Here is a 10,305-nt window from a genome sequence, read left to right as displayed (position 1 = left end):
GGTTACAGCATCAGTTTTTGCTATATCTAATAACATCTATCCAACAACATTTATAAATATTATGATGTATAACTACATCTGCTAAACAACATCCATAAATACAATGAGGAATAATAACATCTGTCCGAAAACATCTGAAATTTCATCGATGTCTAATAACGTCTGTGTAAAAAGTATATGATAACTACAGATGTAGTTACATCTTTTCAATTATTTATGTATAATAACATAAATGCAACTACATCTGAAAATTTTACAGATGTAGTTACATCTTTTTAATTACCTAAGTATATATCTGTGCAACTAAATCTGGAAATTTTAGAGATGTAGTTACTTTTCAATTATGTTAAGAATATTTACATCTGTACACCTACATTTTAGAATTCTACAGATGTAGTTACATAATTTTAATTTTACGATTATGATATAATTTTTTTTTAATTTTAATATAATAAAATAATTGCAATGCCCTATTCAATCAAATACAGCCTACGGCCAATAAATGGTTAAGATGGCCAGTATTTGGTAAAATTGTTTACTATTAATATTTGGGTTATACATAATTTTATGTTATTTATAATCACAATAATTTTTACTTAAAATGTCAGAGCTTTTAGTTCTCTAAAATTTTTTATATGATATGTAACATATACTTAAGTATTTTTCTGTAACGGGTGTTTCTTGTAATTGGCGTAAGTACCCTAAGGAAAAAAATAAAAATGGTAGCTTTTCAGTTTGATAAAGTATCAACAAGTGTTCCACATCTTAATATTTATACTTTTTCTGGCTAGATTTTTAAAACACTTTAATTTTATTGTGCTTCCGCTTTATGCTTTATAAAAATTTTAAATCAAAAGATTCGAATGGTCTGCTCAAATACTAGCGTTTACCAAGATCAGAACGTGTACAAAAAACCTATATGAAGTTGTTTAAAACAAGTTTATAAAAGGAGAGATTTAATACAAACAATTTGCCAGAAACACAAACAATTTGCCAGACATTATTATTTTAGTTAAATAATAAGAAAGAAGATGCAAAAAAATCTGACTAGCTAAAATAAAACTTGAATCAATCATAAAAGCAAAGTGATATGAAGAAACAAAAATAAAATTCAGCAAAGAAAAAATTATAAAAGGAACCCTTTATATTTACAATTTCAAAAATAAAATTTTCAAAATGTTAAAATTGCTTTCATCTCGAAAAAATTACAATGGCAAAAAAAGTTTTTTATAAATTTTCTTAATGATTTTAACATAACAAAAACAGGTTGTCAAATTTGACTTTTAACATAACAAAATTAGATTGCAAAACTTGATTTCAAGATAATTTCAGTTTTTTATTTTCTTTTAATCATATATTGAATTTACTGTTTCTTCAACAATTACTAATAAGGTATTAATTTGTCTAATTTTAAAATGTTTGATGTATTGCATCTGTACGCTCAATCTGTAGCTGGCATTAAACATAAAATTGAAGAAAATTTTCTACTTGTTGTTCATGGCCCAACACAATTAACACAATTTTGAGTTTTCTAGTCTAACAAACTTCTTAATAGATAACTTTTTAATTTAATTAAAAAAAGGCCCTGATAAATTAGAATTTTAATAAAATTCTAATTTATCAGGGCCTCAACCATACTTATTGTTGATTAGGCTAATAAAGTATAGGTATTTTTCAACTTTTGCTTTAGAAAGAAGTTTTCGAATAATTTACCTTTTTGAATATTTTCTAAATGGCTTAGGCCTGGTGTAAAAAACATTCCAATATAACATAACTTTAAAAGTTTTCCAAAAAAACCAAGCAAATTAGATAGTCAAGCAGCTGTAACATTATGTTTTCTGTAATTATGCTACTTTTTTGTATTTTGTTCTAGACTTATGTAATTAATACCATATCATTTTGGAGCCATGCTAAGATCAATATTTACAATATCAGTATTAAAAAGTTATATATTAATAAAATTTATGCTATGCCTTTTAAATCATCATATGTTCTTTGTACATCAGTATTTTCAGTCTTATTTCGAATAATATTAGTGACAGTTTTGGCATTATTTTCAAAAATGTTAGAAGAAGTTTCTTCAAGTATTATTATAACTTAAATCTTCCATGAGTTTATTAATATAGAAATCAATATTTTCAATATTAGCATTATCTATGTGAAGTATAATTGGATCAAATAATGAGGTATTGAAACAAATATAATCTGATAAAACAAAGGCAGTTCTTTGTGAGTATTTATAACATAAATGTTGACAGACAAATGATTCGTGTTTAAATTTTTTTTTTTTTTTTTTGGTTTACATTTATTAATCGTTATATAGCTTAAAATAAAAAATAGTAAAAATAATAATATAAACTTACAATGATAAAAAAATAACAAATATAAACAGGGTATCTGAAAGAAGATCACAAGGATCTTGTCGTCAGAACCTCAAATAAGCATTTAACAAAGATAAGATAAAAAAAAGTTAATAAACTTTTACAAAACTACAAGGTAAATAATCTGATCTGAAGAAAGATCAAGATGATCTTGTCATCAGAATTGTATACAAGCGTAAACCAATGTGGAAGTTAAAAAGTATATGAACAATAAATAAAATTAGTAGGAATAAAATTCTATAAACGTAAACATGTATATAAACAATAAAAAAGTAGACCAAAAAATATTTTTAACTTTTACTACTAATAATAACTCAAAATATTATCTAATGAAAGAATGAGATTTTTCAGTTTTTTTTAAAAAAGGCAAAAAGTAATAGGCACTTCAAAATTAAAATTCGGCAAAACAAGTTTATTCCAAAGGTGTGGCGCTCGATAGGTAATACAAAATTTGGTAAAGTTTGTTTGACAAAAAGGTTCATTTAAAAAGTTATTATTTCTCAAAGTATATTTACTGATTGGTTTAAGACATAGCGTTCTCTACTACAGGCCTATTCATCGCGCAACCGGATTTTTTTGTGGAGGCCTACTTTTTTACGGCAAAAAAAAATAACTTTGTTAAAGCTAAAAAGTATTTTTAATTCTCTGTATAGCCTAATAATTTTTTTTTGATAAAAAAAGAAAAAGAAAGAAAAAATAATCTTAAGCAATAAACAATGTAAATAAAGGGCAAAGAAATTTTTTCTATATTAAAATTTCACACATTTACATAATTATATACTTTCAGCTTTAGTTTCGGCTTTAACATCTAAATACAAAATTGATATTTTTTTATATTGAGTAGAAATGTTATTAAACCAAACAAAGAATATTAGATAAATTTTGATTAAAATTGTTAACAAAATCTAAAAAAAAAAAAAAACTACTATATGAAACTTTTACAGATCTTTTATAAAATAGTTTTATAATATAAATATTTATAATATATATAATATAAAACTTTTATACTATATATATATATTATAAATAATAGACAACTAAGTAGACTTCTAAGAGATTTTTAATACTTTTAGTGCAGGTTCTTTGCCAGATCTTGGAGTGACAGTGGTACAAAAATTTTTTCAAAAAATGTTGCTCAATATTACACAATGATGTTCTTCCATATCCAATAAATAATAGTCTGATATAATCATAAAAATACTGCTTAAAGATTTTCTGCAAACATGATCTTTAACTATTTGAAAAATTACAAAACAAAAAAATGTCCATTGGCACAAATTATCAGTTGGAATTTTTAATCCACCACGATCCAAAAATTTAGAAAACTGACCATATTTTTGATAATAGAACGTTGTTTGATCTAAAAGTTCATAATCAGTTCGTTCTTTATCATTTCGTGAAACATAACCAGCAATGCAAATAAGTGACATTTTGACATCATCAGCAATAGAAGATTCTAGATCTTGCAAGTTATCAAGAATTTCGCAGCAGTCTTCAGACAATTTGTAATGGCATAACACACATTGATGACCAGACTTCACATTAAAATTGTCAATACCTACATTTAATTTCAAAAGTAAAGATGCATGTTTGATACGTAATTTTTCAATAACTTGTTGAACACTAAGAAAATAAGTACCACCAGATCCTTGTAGTAGAGAACAAGTTTGATGTATACAAGTTGCAGTATCTTTAGAAAGCTGTTTAATACGCTTACCTTTGGGACCTGCCATTTTAACTACCATATCACCAAATTGTAGTATTAAATTTAAACGGTTGTCATCAGGATTATTGATAACAGCCTGCAAAGGATCATTATGCCTTGTATCAGCACCAATAGCTTTGACATTCAAAATTTTCCACCAAATAAAAACTTTATTGATAAATATGGCAGTGTCGTTAACATCACTATGAATCATGTCAGGATGTTGCAAAAGAGCAGCGTAAGTTTTTTCAGAAAATACTCTTAAAACCGTCAATACACACTGTCGTTCAACAGGTTTAGGAGAAATAGAAATTTCATTCAGGTCAGATAACTTTAGAAAGCTTCTGGATTCTGCATTATAAAGCTGCTTTAAATGAGTCCATTTTGCAATCCTGGTTACTCCGTTATCGTCAAATAATAATTCCTGAGTTTTTTCAGTTAACCAAAGATTACGAATATTTTTTATGAGGTGTACAAAATCATAAAGTAAATACTTTCCATCTACTGTTAACCATGGTTTTCCTGGAACGATCGTGTACATTTAAAAAAAAGCCTGATTAACACGATTCCCATCACATATAATAGCTTTTACATTTGCACTGACTGAATCAATTATTTGATTGGTTAAATTAATCTGTTCAAACAAAAAATCAGATCGTAATTTTGATATTGGTATCATTTTAATTAACACCTTTGGACCACCGTTTAAACAAACAGCCATAATCCCTAACAATGTTTTGGACAATTCCACTGGGTTATCCTCCGATCTACCAAAAATAGTTCCACCATGGTAAAGCAAACTTTTTTTAACATATATTTCATCATGTAGTATGATACATAATTTCTGCTTATCCGGAAGAGAGTTAAAAATTGAATAAATAAATTTGTTTTCATTAATATTAGAAATTTTTGAAGTAATTCGAGTCAGTGTTGAAATAGATGGAAGTTGATAATCATTTCTTAAGCGATTATATAATGCCCTTGATGTTGAAAAATATACAAAAGAGCGTATAAGTATTTCAGGTGTATAAAGTTTATTTCCAACTGTTTTTGGTCCCATAACTGAAATATGTTGCATAATTACTTCTTTTTTATTGTCTGTTTTCAAGGAGCTTAAAAAACGAAGTATCTCATCAAACTTAGACCAGGTATCAACAGTTATGATTCGATTTACTGTTAAGCTAGAAATGTGACACTTAATCCCATAATGAAATGTTTCAAAGGTAAGACTTTCATAAATTTTAATTACAAAAAAAGGAATTCCATTAAAAAATTGCAAAGATTGTATAAAAATACAGCCATCAATCATAAACGATAAAATTGGATATTGGTGATCATTGCTATTGATAAACTTGTTTTTAATGTCACAAAAAGTAGCTTTATCCCTTTTAAGAAATGTGTCTAGCTCATCATTTAATGTACTTCTAATGCCACTTAAGGATCTTTTGGCAGTTTTTTCAGTTGGATTAGAAGTTGGAATTTGAGATAAAGGTATTCCCAGCCAAACAGAAGGAGGATTTTTTGGTCGACGTTTTCCTCCACGCACTATAACTGTATCAAAATTTGGAGGCCAGTGTAACTCACAGATAACAGTATACTTTTTAACAACTAAACCAGAGTTTGGAATAGCTTTTATCCATTTTTCACGCTCAACGTTATTACTTGAAAACCGATAAACTGATATTTTATTAACTTAACTAGATATATTGGTTTTTTTCACTTTGATAGTTGGTGTGACAAGCATACACACAACATTTATTTGGCATGATGATTTAATCTAAATTTTTATAAATATTTTTTTATAATTTTATAAATATATTATTCGCTTTGAATTAAATCTGAAACTCCATGTTTAAATTATATAAGTTCATTAACATTGTATTATATTTCATTATTTAAATATATATCATAAACAACATGACATTTTATCTGGTCTGAACCACTGATCTCAATAATAACTGATCTCAATAATAACACTGATAATATAACTGATCTCAATAATAACAAATCACTGATCTCAATAATAACAATTATTATTGAGATCAGTGGTCTGAACGTGGAGAAATAATATTTCTTGCCGTAAAAAAGTAGGCCTCCACAAAAAAATCCGGTTGCGCGATGAATAGGCCTGTAGTAGAGAACGCTATGGTTTAAGAGAAGAAAGATCTTTGAAAACGGCTACGGATAAGTTATTTATCCACATATATACAAAACATAAAGTATTAAATACATTTAACTCGTATATATTCAAAATTCTCATTTCCATAAAATAATGCTTCGAATGAGAGAAGCGATTTGCAAAATTGATTATACGGATTGCGCGTTTCTGACGGAGATAAAGACGTTGCAACTTACTTTTTTCAGTACTTCCCCAAGCAATATTGGCATAATTTAAATAACTATGTATAAATGAGTAATAAAGTTGTATTAAGACTTTCTTATTGAGATAGATTCGTAATTTATATAGGACCCCCATGTTTTTAGAAATTTTTGTGCTTATATAATCAATATGGTGATTCCAAGTAATATTTTCATCAAGATAAACACCTAAAATTTTTGTAACAGAATATCTTTTGATTTCCTTTTGATCAATAAAAATTTGAGGTAAATTTGTAGGGAGAAATCGTTTTTTTGTAATCGAATGAAATAAAATCCATTTTGTTTTATTAATATTTAAGGTTAACTTATTACACTTAAACCAATTAGATATATGTCTGAGTTCTTCGTTCATTGTTTTAAAAAGTTCAGCGATATCATAGTTAGAAAGGAATAGGTTTGTATCATCTGCATACATAATGCTCATTAGTTTTGAAGCTTTATTTAAGTCATTTATATAAATTAAAAAAAGGAGAGGTCCAAGAATTGAACCTTGTGGAACTCCACAAGTATTAAGAAAAGTGGATTGATAACCATTGTTAAATAATACAAACTGTTTTCGATTAGATAGATAACTTTTAAACCATTTTAAAATTTTATTTTTTATTCCGTAGTATTTGAGTTTATGAACCAAAATATGGTGATCGACCGTATCAAAAGCTTTTGATAGGTCAATAAAAATTCCTAGTGTATATTGTGATTTTTCAAATGATTTTGAGATTTCACGTACAAATTGGATAATAGCATGTTCAGTTGAGTTATCTTTCTTGAAACCAAATTGATTAATGTAAAGTAGATTATTATCATGAAAGTATTTGTATAATCTGTTGAACATAATTTTTTTTAGGATTTTCAAAAATGTGGAGAGAACAGAGATGGGGCGATAATTACTGATTTCAGATTTGTCCCCTTCTTTAAAAATAGGAACAATTTTGGCAATTTTTAATTGTTCTGGGAATATTCCTTGATGGATAGAAGCCTTAAAGATTTTAAATAGAACATCTTTAATTTGTTCAAAGCAATCTATAATCACGTTTCCATTAATTTGATCTGCTCCAATTGCCTTATTTTTTAAAACAGATTTGAAGGCTCTTTCGAACTTATCAAAACTTAATTCGGAAGATAACTCATCTGAACAAATGCAATTATCCAGGGATTCTAAATAATCAGTAAACAAAGATTTGGTTTTAGGGATTTTTTCAGACAGTGTTGGTCCTATATGAGTGAAGTATTTGTTAAATTCTTGAGCTATAGTTTTTGGTTCATGTAAACTTTTGTTATCGACTCTAACCATTTGTGGCAGGAAACAGGAGCATGATTTTTTTTTGCCAATAATTTCCTTCATTATTTGCCACGTGCGCTTTGTGTCGTTTTTAAATGTATTGAATAATTGGGAGTAATAATTTTTCTTCAAGTTTTTGCGAATTTTTTCAAAAAGGTTTTTGTAGTTCTTATAAATTTTTTCGCTTGAAGCTGTTTTTGTTTTTAAAAAATTTATATATAATTTTTGTTTTATTCTGGATGATTTTTTAAAACCTTTAGTAATCCAGGGTGTATTGATATTCTTTGTTGTTATTGCTTTTTCTATGATTGGGAAATTAACTTCATAAACAGAAAAAAAAGTTTTGAAAAAAGTTTCATAAATATTATTAGCGTTATTATCAAAATTTATATTTTTCCAATGCAGTAATGATAGTTGGTCTTTAAATAACTTAATATTAGTCTCATTATAAATGCGTTTTCTTATTACTTTTTTGGTATTGATGTTTCTTTCTGAGAATTTCAATTTCATTTGTACAAAATAAACACGTTACAACTAAACAGCCATTTCTTAAAAGTGTTATTTCAATTTTTAAACAATGATACATCTGTTTAAAAGTAGTTTGGTTCATGATATGCTGATATAGCCATTGTCATCTTTTTTATTTAGGACTCAGTTAATTTTAAAAAATGATTACACTTTGAAACTGTTCTATGCAAAAAAGAGCCTAAATTTTTTCTTTTATAGTTTTCATTGTATTTAGTATTTTATCACTATTGTGTTTTAAAAAACACAAAAGTAAAAGTAAACACAAAAGTGAAAGTAAACCCAGTACACAACCTACTAGAACTAACAGGACAACTTCAATGTTCTATTTTAGGAATAAATCAATCGAAAAGTAAAACAGCTGATCTCAAATAGCCAATATATAATTTTACACTCATAGATTTAATGCATGTAACATTTAACCAGGTAACTATTTTATTTTGCAACGTTGAAGCATTTTTTATGATTTTTTAAGAAGAATCAGTTCCCTTCCTTTTTATGGTCACAATATTTGAAACGATATCTTTACTAATTTTCTTATCGCAAAACATCTTGTTTGATGACCATTCAGCTGTGATTTTCGGTATTTTAAGAGATACTTAATTAAAAATACATGTTTGCTATTTAATAACAATATTCAATAGCTTTTTAGCTTTAAAAAACGTTAAGACCAGGCCTCTGAAACGAATTTGATTAATTAAGTCTTTTCCGAGATTTGAGCTATTCAATATTTGGATGCAACAATTTTAGATAGTTTTCAGTGTGTCCTGTCAAAATTATTGGTCAGTCAGAACATGGAAGTTCAGCCTCATTGAATTCCTTCAGGACTATGCGCGTAACCTAAAACAAAATACGATAGCTGAGATAACCATCACGACCCCTGTCAACCCTCCCTTATTTGCGGACATCATTTACGGATGGCCATTGAGGCAGCAATTAGCTATAAGGGGCCGTATTCTTATCTCTCCGTTAAGCTTAACGGAGCTTTTGCCTGAAATTTTAATATTTTTATGTCAAGAAATGTCGAAAATTTATATAAATTCGTTAAAATAAAACTTATACTAAGGCAAAACATTTATGTTTAAAAAATTTTAAATAAATTTTTAATTTTTGTTATTTAAAAGAAATTTTTGACTTAACGCTCCGTTAAGCTTAACGGAGAGATGAGAATAGGGCTCCAGGTTGGCGAAGAGCAAGAGTTAACGCGGAAATTGAAACCGCATGTATATATATTAATCTTATTTTAGTTATTACAGTCGTCCCCCGGTTAACGAACCCCCCTGTTAGCGAACTTTCGGTTAACGAACCGAGAGTTTGCCCAAAATCCTCCCCCGGTTAACGAACCGGGACCGCCAAATGGCGTGCACACGCGCGTGAAGGTCGGGCGCGCCGTCCAGCATTTCCCCCTCAGTTTTGTGAGTGTCATGGAAGCCTGGGAGGTGAATGGTTGCGCTTTTGTTTCATTTTTTTCTTTTCTTGTTTCACTAATATTTTTCATGCATTTTTGTGCTTTTTCCTAGGTTTTTTTCCCACTTGCAATTTTTTCGATTTTTCAATATGTCGAACCCTGCGAAAAAAAGCAGAAAAGTTTTCACTCTTGAAGAGAAAAAGACAATCATTCAAAGAGTGCAAAAAGGTGAAAAGCAAAGTGACCTGGCTAAGGAGTTTGGTGTGAATAAATCAACCATTTTTTGATAAGCAATGTTCATGTTCAATTTTTAGTTTTTTCTAAAACTTTGACAAGCAATTTTCATGCACAATTTCAATTTGTTTCAATTTTTAAATGTGCATAAATCTCAGGTTTCAATCATTTCACCTTTGCCTATTTTATTTATCAAGTTGGACAATTTTTTGAATTTTTTCCCCCATTATTTCGGCAAAATCCACCAATTAAAATTTTTTTAATGGCGGCCTATGGGAAAAACGCGTTTCGGTTAACGAACTAGTTCGTACTCCGAATTAAGTTCGTTAACCGGGGGACGACTGTATTTTGACTAATTTTCCAAATTAGCTAAACCAATTTGAATAACTACAAG

Source organism: Hydra vulgaris, chromosome 11 (genome assembly GCF_038396675.1).
Source record: "Hydra vulgaris chromosome 11, alternate assembly HydraT2T_AEP".
NCBI classification, from domain to species: Eukaryota; Metazoa; Cnidaria; class Hydrozoa; order Anthoathecata; family Hydridae; genus Hydra; species Hydra vulgaris.
Note: the sequence above shows the minus strand (reverse complement) of the source record.